The sequence below is a fragment of the Mirounga angustirostris genome, unplaced genomic scaffold, assembly GCF_029215605.1.
Source record: "Mirounga angustirostris isolate CCGP_5_RB_7025 unplaced genomic scaffold, mMirAng1.0.hap1 SCAF_10, whole genome shotgun sequence".
Lineage (NCBI taxonomy): Eukaryota > Metazoa > Chordata > Mammalia > Carnivora > Phocidae > Mirounga > Mirounga angustirostris.
Genome location: NW_026991718.1, coordinates 41,784,567 through 41,796,839, shown reverse-complemented (window position 1 = coordinate 41,796,839; position 12,273 = coordinate 41,784,567). Strand labels below are relative to the sequence as shown.

Sequence of the window (12,273 nt, the reverse complement as noted above, 5' to 3'; positions counted from 1 at the left end):
GAAGGCTATTCCTTAGCTGTCTAAAGTTGACCAGGGTTTGCTGGGTATTTAACTCTCTCGCAGTGGTGATTAACCATGAATTCCTGATATACTACCATATTCTCAGGGAACCAAATAGTTCCATAGGAGAAGACGATCACCTGATTTATTTCCTTACATCAAGGAAGGGAGATTTGTCCTTTTTAGATTTAGATTTCTTTTATCCTGATGACTTTCTGAGACTCAGGGATAATATGGTATAACTCACAGTGTCTCAGTGAAGATTCATGAGATACTGTGTTTTTTAAGGCACCTGGCACAGTGCCTGCTATGTGGAGGGGTTCCTCCAATGCTTAACTTTAGTGCCTTCACCTGTTTCACTCATCCGCCTACCCACTGCCCCTCTGGCAACCAGCAGTTCCCTGTATTTAACAATGGGGCTTTGTTTATTTTTGTTATTTGTTTGTTTTTCTTTGTTCACTTGTTTTATTTCTTGAATTCCACATATGAGCAAAATCATAGGTATTTGTTTTCTCTGACTTATTTCACTTAGCATTATAAGTGAATATAGCATTAAAAGTGAATCCCTGTCAATCCATCCACATTGTTGCAAATGGCAAGATTTCATTCTTTTTTATGGCTGGGTAATATCCCATTGTGTGTGTGTGTGTGTGTGTGTGTGTGTATGCCACCTCTTTTTTATCCATTCATTCATTGTTGGACATGTGGATTGTTTCCATATCTTGGCTATTGTAAATAATGCTGCAAAAAACATAGGGTTGCATATATCTTTTCAAATTAGTGTTTTCATTTTCTTTGGGTAAATACCAGTAGTGGAATTACTGGATCATATGGTAATTCTATTTTGAATTTCTTGAGGAACCTCCGTAGTATTGGCACAGTGGCTTCACCAGTTTGCATTCCCACAAGCAATGTGCAAGGGTTCCTTTTTCTCCATGTCTTCTCCAACATTTGTTATTTCTGGTCTTTTTGAGTTTTGCCATTCTGACAGGTGTAAGGTGATATTTCATTGTGGTTTTGATTTGCAGTTCCCTGATGGTTAGTGATGTTGAGTATCTTTTCATGTGTCTGTCGGCCACCTGTATGTTTTCTTTGGAAAAATGTCTGTTCATGTCTTCTGACCATTTTTAATTGGAGTATTTGTGCTTTTTTTCATGTTGAGTTGTATAAGTTCTTTATATATTTTGGATATTAACCCCTTATCAGATATATCATTTGCAAATATCTTCTCCTATTCAATAGATTTTCTATTTGTTTTGTTGATGGATTTTTACTGAGCAAAAGCTTTTCATTTTGATGTACATTTTTAAGATTCAGGTAGGCAGGTTCAGAGATCTACTCATCTTGTGACAGCCCAAGATGAACCACATATGTAAGTCCCCTTGCTTATGAAACCCGACACCTACAAATCCGGAGTGATCTACCTCTTTCTTTGATCTCACTTAGCCCTCCATGTGTGGGGGCCAGTTTATGACCGAACAGTAATGCATATTGAATTCTTTCTAGATACAAAAAGCTTTCTATTCTTCCTATCATCTTTGTTTCTGAAGGTTTCCTAGTTTTAAAAGTATTAGCTGACTGCTCCAGCCAGCTCATTTCTTTGTTACTCATATTCTTATACATCAAGGGAGAATGACTTTGATGAAAAACAGAGCCAGTTGCAAGTCTAGCACTGTTCTTCCCATGGTGTGAGATCTTGAGTAACTTCTTTAAATGACATAGGCCCATTCCTTATCTGTAAATGTAACTGGAAGCATGCTTACCTCATGAGTCTGGAGGAAACTGAGATAAATTAAGGTTATAAATCACATAGCATAAACTACTTTTGTGAACATGAGCTGTGCTGAGGAAATGCTTACTCTCTTTTCTTTATTCCCAGTTCTTGGCTTTTTCCATGTTTGTTCTCACTAGAAGTGATATATTTTTATCATGATTCACCTTCCTGGTAGGGAGCATCAGCTTCAATTTCTTTCTATGTGATTATTGACATATATTTATCATATCATTTCCTTTCATTTAAAATTTAGCTTACTAAATGTGGCTCAGTCAGTTAAGCATCTGACTTCTGCTCAGGTCTTGATCCCAGGGTCCTGGGATTGAGTCCCATATCAGGCTCCTTGCTCAGTGGGGAGCCTGCTTCTCTCTCTGCCTGCTACTCCCCCTGCTTGTGCTTTCTCTCTCTTTCTCTTCCTCTCTCTCTAACAAATAAATAAATAAAATCTTAAAAAAAATTAAATTTAGGTTTCAAAAAATACATTCAGTATATGTATTGATTGCATTAATGATGGAATCTTAGTTATTGGACATAATGTCTTATTGTAACAGTAGCATTGTGCTGCAACAGAAATAAGTGGAATTTGGTTTTAATTCTATTGATTTTGATGAAGTCACTGGAAAGTTTTGAGAAATTGTGTATTCAGTACAAAACAGTGGCTATTTTATATGTCCCCTGAGACTATTTAAGATTGAATGAGATATAGGCTAATGTGTTTTAAAAATGTAAATAATAAGGAAAATAAAATGCAAAGTATTTAATATTTTTCACGTTAATTTCATTTAATTTTTCATGTGAACAAGATAGTCCTGGTTATGATTTGGTTGTGTGTCTAAGACTTTCTTTGTATAACCTGGAACCGCTTACCCAAGTTTACTCAAAGGAGCATGGGTTGAAAGTCACTGAAATAACATTTGTTACCACATACAACTTTGTGATAACTTTGTACCATAATCAAAAATACAAATCAAGTTAAATTTCAGTTCTGAGACTTTCAGATATTCTAGCTTACTCAAGTAAACTATATATAGTTGTTATTTCCTTTAAACTGCTCAACTAAGCTTCAAAAAAAGTCCTTGTAAATTAACCTTAATTCATAATTCAATGATTTAAGTGTTAATTTTTAATGTTAAATTAAATGTTAAGTGAACCAGTTGTTAATTTGGTTATTGATTCGTGAATTAATCTGAGTCCTTTTTATATAGAACTAGATCTTTTGGTCCCACATTTAATTTATTCCTTGTATACATTTGTGATACTATTTTCTGCCTCAAATATAAACCAATTGCTCTGGTAAAAAAAAAAAAAAAGATGTTTTTGTGATTGTTAATGCATTTAAAATATTAAAATTACCCTAAAACCTAATCACTTTTAAGCCAAATATATAAAAAAATATTGCCCTGAATGAAAAGATTATAATCACTTATGGTCTGAAATGATCTAGACGGTGGAGATTTGAAGGTGTTCCTGTCTCTGGTCTTGAACACAAAACTACTGTGAGTTCCAAAGGCAGGAGTTTTTGGTTTTGTTGTTGTTTTCAAAAGTGCATTTTGTTGTTTTAGCTATACATAAATAAACTAGAAAAAGAATAGAGGAGGTCAGAATTCACTCTGATATCAGTATGGGGTGGAAAGGAGCAATTAGGAAACTTTTGCCACATTGTTAAGATTTCCACAGGTTGTTAGGCTAACAGATAACAAGAAAAGAGGGACTAAAATAAGAGTAAACAATAAGTCGTTTTCTGGATTAGATAATGAGAGGCATTATTATGTGGGGCCTGGGAAACATTGTGATCATTTTCATTTGCAAATTGCAGCTAATGACTTAACTATTGGTGAAAGAGAAGTTCTAAGATCTAATTAAAAATAATTGATACATTAATGCTAATAAATGCACTTGCCGACCAACACAAATAGACTTGTAATTTGAGGGCATGTTCTGTGCTCACAGCAGCCTAAATAAGTCTATAATTTAAAGATCACTGTTCAAAAAAAAGTGTCAAAGACCAATGTAAGGCTAAAAGAAAGCAGATTAGGTCCCCTGCTAAAATGAAGGCCAAATCCACCTTTTGAATTCACAGATGAATTAACAGGAAATCCAGAATATGATTAAGGGTTCATTCTGTCTGAAAACCTTGCTATTAGCAGAGGAATATGGGTAACATCCATTTAGGAGTTGAGGATATGAGTGGCACATGAATATATGGGGATGGAACAAAGGGAAACCAGAGATAAGATGAATTAAAAAGGATTCAAAGTTTAAGTGAGGTTAATGAGAAAATAATAATTCAGGTGGGGATTTTTATTTGTATTAAGATAATGAATTGATTTGGTCTTTCTTTATCTTTAACGTACTGTCACAAGAACAAGGCCATATTCATTACGCGGCGTAGACTGGTAGTGTGTTGGTAGGGCAAGAAAAGTTCATTCAGGGGAAATGCAAACATGCAAAGTTATTAACAAATGATGAGTCTATTATTTATTAAATACCAACAGGTACCAAATTCTGTGGTAAGAACATTTATATTTATTATTACCTTTTTTTTACAACAGTATTATCAAAGGAAGTAGGACTTCCCTCATTTTATAAGCAAAGTAACTGTCTCCATATTATCAGGAAACTGTCATATAATTTACACTCAAGAATTATAGCTGAGACTTTTTAACTCCTATGATGGTTAGTTTTACATGTCAACCTGGCTGGGCCATGGTGCCCACATATGTAGTCAAACATTATTCTGAATGTTTCCATAAATGTGTTTTTGGATGAGGTTAGCATTTAAATTTATAGACTCAGTAAGGCAGATTGCTCTTCATAATGTGGGTGGACCACATCAAATCAGTTGAAGGCCTAAATTAAAAAGAGACTGACTGCCCCCAAGCAAGAGGGAATTCTGGAGCAGACAACCTTCAGACTTGAATTGTATCAGCTCTTAATGAGGTCTTCAGACTGCAGGCCTTCGGACTTGAACTGTAGTACTCTTTTCTGGGTTTCCAGCCTGCAAATCTACCCTGCAGATTTACACTTCCCAACACACATAATCCTCTGAGCTGATTATTTAAAATAAATCTCTACAGAGAGAGAGAGAGAGAGAGAGAGAGATCTATATATTCTGTATGGTTCTATACATCCTATTGCTTCTGTTTCTCTGGAGAATCTTGACTAATAAAAATCCCAATCATTGTTGTTCTCTGTATATAACATTTAAAACATATCTACTAACTGACTGGACCATGTACTACTGAGAGCTGTGACTTTTCAAGGTTGGGATAACAGAAAAATGTGAGAAAACAAATTTCTTATTCCCATTCCAGTTCTGCATTCCCACAGTTCCAAGGTTTGGACATTCCAGTTTTCAGTTGGTCACTTTAATACAGCCTGATTTGAAAGAACACTCTTAATATCCCTCAAACATAAAGTTTTGACATCAGAAATTCTCATCTTAGCACAGGCTTCCAACTCATTTCTCTCAGCCTTTCTCTCCCCTGATACCTGGTTATATGACACATTCTTAGCTCCTTATGTCAAAATATGACTTTGAAAATTACTCAACCAAATCATATGTGTAGTTTTCAACTGCATTTTGTCTACAAATTCTACATCTGGTTTCTTGATTCATCATTAATTCATCACTTTAGTTTAATTGCTACTTCTGAACTTAGCTTTAATAAGACTCTCTAGATATATGTAATATGTCTTACAGATGTAACTTTATTCTAACTATTCTGGTCTAATGATTTAAAACCAATCTTTGTGTTTTAATACCAACAGATACTATTATATATCACATTCTATTCTAAGAGTATTTTGCATCAGATTGCAGGGACTCAGTGTTGGAAGCATAGAAACTGATGTTCAGTCATCTATTTCAGTGACCACAGGCACAACAAGGTATCATTAAATGTAAGTAGTGTCAGGGAAGGGAACTCATTGCCAGATTTCATCCACTTAGAAAATGGAATCCAGCAAATTATAATCAGAAGGAGCATACTGCTTGATTCATCGTTGGAGCTACAGAACTATCAAAGTTTTTTTTTTTTTTCTCTTTCTCATCTAAGACTTATCCTTTGTCCTGGATTATGAGGATGAATATATATATATATATATATAGAGAGAGAGAGAGAGAGAGAGAGAGAGAGAGAGAGAGAGAACGCAAATAATTTACCAGGCAAGAACAGAAGAATGAAAATGCAGAAAGATAATCATTGCATTTATGTTTGCATATATATGCTAGGAAGACAAACACAAGCTTTACTCAGTTAAGCATGCATGGGATTAAAAGAAGGGCTTTGGATTCAGATTGCCCCTGTTCCGGTCTTTCTTTTAGCCATTAAATTGGAACAACTACTTGCACCTTCCAAGCCTCCCTATCCTCCTCAAAATAAAAGGATATATCAGTGCCTACTTCACAGGGATTTTATAGGAAAAATAATTCAATTAATAGTCTTAGTTTATGCTATCAATGCACATCAGCCAACTATCTTTAAAAAACAAGTAAGGAGACAGGGGTATGCTAATTTAAGGTAGAGAATTAGAAATAGAAATCCAATGGATTTATTATAGGAGATTCATCTCATTGTACAAGAAAGGTAGAGAGTGAGAGCTTTAGTGCAAAGACTAATAAAGGATAAGATCTAGGTTTTAGTCCAGAAAAGGAAGGGCAAGAAAAGTTCATTCGGGGGAAGTGCAAACATGCAAAGTTATTAACAAATGATGAGTCTATTATTTATTAAATACCAACAGGTACCAAATTCTATGGTAAGAACATTTATATTAATTATTACCTTTTTTTTACAACAATAATTTGATAATTATTTTGATAATTCCTTTGATAATTCAAAGGAAGTAGGACTTTCCTCATTTTATAAGCAAAGTAACTGTCTCCATATTATCAGGAAACTGTCATATAATTTGCACTCAAGAATTATAGCTGAGACTCCTATGATGGTTAGTTTTACATGTCAACCTGGCTGGGCCATGGTGCCCACATATGTAGTCAAACATTATTCTGAATGTTTCCATAAATGTGTTTTTGGATGAGGTTAACCTTTAAATTGGTAGATTCAGTAAAGTTAGTAAGGGAGACTTAACTATCCTCCTCCTTCTCCTGGCCTTAGGCTAGTTGGATCTAAGGAATGAAAATGATCAGGAAACAAGTTATTCAGAAAAGCCTATTTTTACTTCATATTTCATACAATAATATCTAAATATTATGCTAGGGAAATAGTAAAAGAAATATGAGATAACAATTTCTCCCTGGCAAAATTGGATTTAGATATTTTTCTTGAATTGCTTTTTTAACAGAGTAAGTAGAAATTCTATTTGAGAATAGTGACTCAGAGGGGGTTATTTTGAAACCCCTTCCTTTGTTTATGTGTCTTATAAATATATCATATAGGAAATAATGATTTCCTGGGGCACCTGAGTGGCTCAGTCAGTTAGCATCCAGCTCTTGATTTCGGCTCAGGTCATGATCTCAAGGTCGTGAGATCAAGCCCTGCATAGGGCTCCACGCTGAGCATGGAGCCTGCTTAAGATTCTCTCTCTCTCTCCTTCTACACCTAGCCATCAACCCCCGACTCATTCTCTCTCTCTCTCTCTCATAAATAAATAAATAAATAAATAAATAAATAAATAAATAAATAAATAAATAAATAAAAGAAATATGATTTCCTGGGGAAAAAAATGTGGGTCTGAGTTTTAGTGGTTCTGCTCTGTGAATTTAGACACATCAATTAATGTGTCCTAATTAGTAAAATAAAAGTTCTCTGTGCTATGGAGTTATTAAAATCAAATGAGACAACTTAGGAAAGTACTTGGAAAAGTTACAAGTGCCGATATGAGGACTTAATTATAAATAATAGAATTTTAATTAATTTTTGCAAGTGCATACCTTATTATATCAATTTAATTTTCAGACTTTTTTTGACATTTATTTTTGGAGCATCTGCTATATGCCAAAAACTGATAGGTGTTAGGGAGATAATAGTGAATGTACAGACAGTATCTCCATCTTCATTTCATAATATAGTCAAGAAGCTTCATACTTACTTATATTCTCCAGAACTCAACATATATTTTTAGACTGGAGTGTCCTACAGAACCCATTTCTATAATAAATGACTAAAGATGGTTTAAGGAAGTTGTGTTCATAGAACAGAAATAAGAGCTTATTTTGTGTGCTTAATATTTTGGCAGTGGAATCATAAGATTTAAAAAAGTATATAGTGTATGTGTGAGATCCCAATGGGTTAATATAATTTCTTAGACATGAATACACAGAATACTGTGGTTTTTTTGTTTGTTTGTTTGTTTTTACATCCTTTTTTTTGACATCCCTTGGATGAGCCTTACTTACTTACTTGAACTTACTTTCAAGTGAACATTGGACTTTTTTTTTTTAATTTTATTTATTTATTTGACAGAGAGAGACACAGTGAGAGAGGGAACACAAGCAGGGGGAGTGGGAGAGGGAGAAGCAGGCTTCCCGCGGAGCAGGGAGCCCGATGCGGGGCTCGATCCCAGGACCCTGGAATCATGACCTGAGTGGAAGGCAGACGCTTAACGACTGAGCCACCCAGGTGCCCCTGGACTTTTTTAATTAGGATGAATGTGAGGCAAAATAAAATTGTGTGGCATTGTTTCTAATTAATATAAGAACCAGCTGACATTTTAAACATTTTAATGAGCAATACTTTTCAAAGTTGGAAAAATGTGGAGTTCCCCCTTTTTAATGAGAGAATTTATTTTCATAATAGCTTAGCTTTTTGGCCAGACGATGCTGTTCTGACTCAACTTTTAGTACAGTAGGCACCCCACCCCCTTCTCTGCAGGAGATACGTTCCAAGACACCCAGGAGATGCCTGAAACGACATATAGTATGGAACCCTATATATATTGTATTTTTTCCTATACATACATACCTATGATAAAGTTTAATTTATAGCATAGGCATAGTAAGAGATTAATAACAATAACTAATAATAAAGTACAACATTATAACAATAAACTGTAATAAAAGTTAGGTAAAAGTGATCTCTCAAAATATCTTATTGTTCTGTCCTCCCTCTTCTTCTTGTGATGATATGAGGTGATAAAATGCCTATATGATGAGATGAAATGAGGTGAATGACATAGGAATGTAGTGTTAGACTACTACTAACTTTCTGACAGTATGTCAAAAGGAAGACCATCTGCTTCTAGACTATGATTTAACATGGTAACTGAAACCAAAGAAAGCAAAATCACAGACAAGAGGAGACAATCTTATAAAGTATTCCTTACAAATTCCAAATAATTGTTTACAGTACATCTGGGCTGAAATCCAAAATCCTTATTACTGTAAGAAGGTTTGTAAAATGATCTTAACCTTCCTTTTCCATTTAAACTTACCTACCATTTCCCCTTTCCTCTTCCCAAAATGCATCTTGCCCAACATCTATTTTGGTTGTTCACTTTTTTTTTTTTAAGATTTTATTTACTTGCGAGAGAGAGAATGAGAGACAGAGAGCATGAGAGGGAGGAGGGTCAGAGAGAGAAGCAGACTCCCCGCTGAGCAGGGAGCCTGACGTGGGACTCGATCCCGGGACTCCAGGATCATGACCCGAGCCGAAGGCAGTCGCTTAACCAACTGAGCCACCCAGGCGCCCCTTGGTTGTTCACTTTTATCTCCGGAAACCATGGAAATCTGTTTCCGTGGCTTTACAAGGAGTGCTATGTGTCAGGCACTGTCTTATGCCCTTGAGTTATGCCATGAATGAAGCATGTGGAGGTGGTGAAAAGTGGTAATGTTTTAGATTTTATGATACCATGTGGAGGTGGAAAGAATGAAAATAGTCAAGAGTAACTTTATGGTTTTTAGCCTAAGCAGTTGGAAAGATGGATTTTCTATCAGCTGAGCTAAGGACATGGGTGAAACATATTTTGGAAATATTCAGGGCCAGGACAGGGACAGATGCTTAATTTTGGTGAACTGCATTTTATGTGTCTATTGAATATCCAAGCAGGAATAAATATAGTTTGAGACCAAATGAAATCACCAGTGGAAATTAGTGTTGGAAGGAAAAGAAGAAAGCTAAAAACTGAGCCCCATAACACTTCCAACACTAAGAGTCTGGTTAAAAGAAGAAGTTAGAACAAAGGAGAAAGAAAAAGGTAATTTAGCTAGTAGGGAAATCTAAGTCTGGAAGTATAAAAGAACAAGAATTAGCAGCAACTTTTTTGGGGGGTTAGAGGTTCATTGTGGGGCACAACCATGTGTGCTTTACTGTCTATAAATTATTGATTAAACTAATAAAAGTTTCCTTTTCCAGTCCATTGCTTTGGACTTCCTTTTGAAATGTGTGTCAAAGTTGAAATTAAACAGCTGTCTACATATCCTTTCATCTATTTTCTTTTTTCTTTTCTTTTCTTTTCTTTTTTTCTTCCTCTTTCTTTTTCTTTCTTTCTTTCTTTCTTTCTTTCTTTCTTTCTTTCTTTCTTTCTTTCTTTCTTTCTTTCTTTCTTTCTCTTTCTTTTTTTCTTTCTTTCTTATCATCTATCTATATCCCTACAATGGTTAATTTGATGTGTCAACTTATTGAGCTAAGGGATGCCCAGAAAGCTGGAAAAGCATTTCTGAGTGTGTGTGTGTGTGTGTATGTTTCCAAAATAAATTAGCATCTGAATCATAGACTAGGGAAACATGTTGCCCTCACCAGTGTGGGTAGGCATCATCCCATTCTTTGAGTCCTGAAAAGGACAAAAAGGCAGAAGTGTGAATTTACTCTCTCTGAGCTTGTATATCCATCTTCTTTGGCCCTACATAGTACTCCTGGTTTTCAGGCCTTCAGACTCAGACTGAATTGTACCAACTGCTTCCCTGGTCCTCCAGCTTGAAGAAAGCATATCTTAGGATTTCTCAGTGTTCCTAATTTATTATAGGAAGTGAGCCAATTCCTATAATAAATCTCTTTTTACCTTCTCAAAGCTAATGGTATCAGCCTCTTCACTTTGAGTGGCTACGGTATTCCAATCCTCAGTGATTGCAGCCTTTTTCCTTCTTCTGAGGTGATTACCCTTGCATTCCCCTAGGAAATAGTAATGGCTCCGCTGAGGTGGTTGTGATGCAAGACAATGCTGATTTTCCTCAGGACCCATACCTAATACCCTTCTTTGCTTCTAGACCTGTAACTTGATGTAAGTCCCAGCAGGGCCCTAAAGGCAAGGTTTATGACCCATGAGGGTGTGCACTATACTCCAAAATAAGTACTATTATTTAAAAATTTGTATAGACAGAAATCTTGGAAATGTATGTGGGAATGAATATTCAGGGTGTGGGATAATGATGAAAGGAACAGAAAGTTAGATCAGCTCAAATTTCTTGATATGAGCTCTCTACGAAAACAACAACAACAACAAAACTGCATTTAATATTGCAGCTCAGGGAGTTAGAAAGAACTCTGATAGTTTATTGGGTTGGTTGGCTGAGACATGGACCAAAAGATGGCTCACTAGAAGTGACTGGAAATGCCCAACCTCCATCGGTTTAGGGAAAATAGAATGTTAGAGTGGATTTGCCATTTAAGCCCTACACACCCACACTTTGAGGGTCTAAAAGACATACCTTTAATGAATATTTGGAGAAATAAATTGTGAGGGATCCCCAGAATCCTTGAAGAGCTTTGTGACTACACATCTCTTTGTACCCTACTAAACCATAAGATAGGTATGCATAGCAACACTCCATCATCAAATGGAAGTGGTATATACATGATGGGGCTCAAGCTGGCCCTGAAACCACAAGTAAGTTATGTGAAAAAGTGGCTCAGATGTCCATCATCCCCATTTCATTACACTGCCTTCTCTCTCCTGGACTGTATCTATGGATCTATGGGAAGTCCTCCATAATCAGTTTACAGAGGAAGAGAAAACTTGAGTCTATCTTACAGATGGTTCTTCATGATATGCAGGCATCACCCTAAAGTGGACAACAGCTCAGTACTTCAGCCCCTCTCTGGGATATCTCTAAAGGACAATGGTGAAGGGGAGTTCTCTCAGTGGGCGGAACTCGGGCCTAGAAGTCTTAGTTCCAGAAGGAGAAATCCTGCTCATCAAAAGACTCAACAATGATTCCATTGAACTGGAAGTTAAGACTACCTCAGGGACACCTGAGACTCCTCATATCTTTGAAGCAATAGGCAATGGTGTTTGGTGTTGTCTATGCTGATCAGCACTTGCTGTGAAGGGGAAACTGGACTACTGTTTCACAATGGAGATAGGAAGAGTATGTCAGGAGTACTGGCGACTGCTTAGGGCAACTCTTAGTATTACCATGTCCTGTAATCAAGGTCATGGAAAACTACAACAACCCAGTCAAGGCAAGACTACTAATGGCCCAGAGCCTTGAAGAATGAAGGTGTAGATCCCCCCACCAGGTAAAGAAACACAACCAGCTGACATGCTTGCTAAAGACAAAGGAAATATGGAATGAGCAGTAGAAGAAAAAGTTTATTATATTT

The 12,273-nt window shown here is 36.0% G+C and overlaps 1 pseudogene; it reads right to left on the bottom strand.

The window, feature by feature from the left end:
* LOC123850756 (Y-box-binding protein 1-like) overlaps positions 1 to 10,912 on the bottom strand; it is a 158,129-nt pseudogene extending 147,217 nt beyond the window's left edge.
* Between the last annotated feature and the right edge of the window lie 1,361 nt (positions 10,913 to 12,273).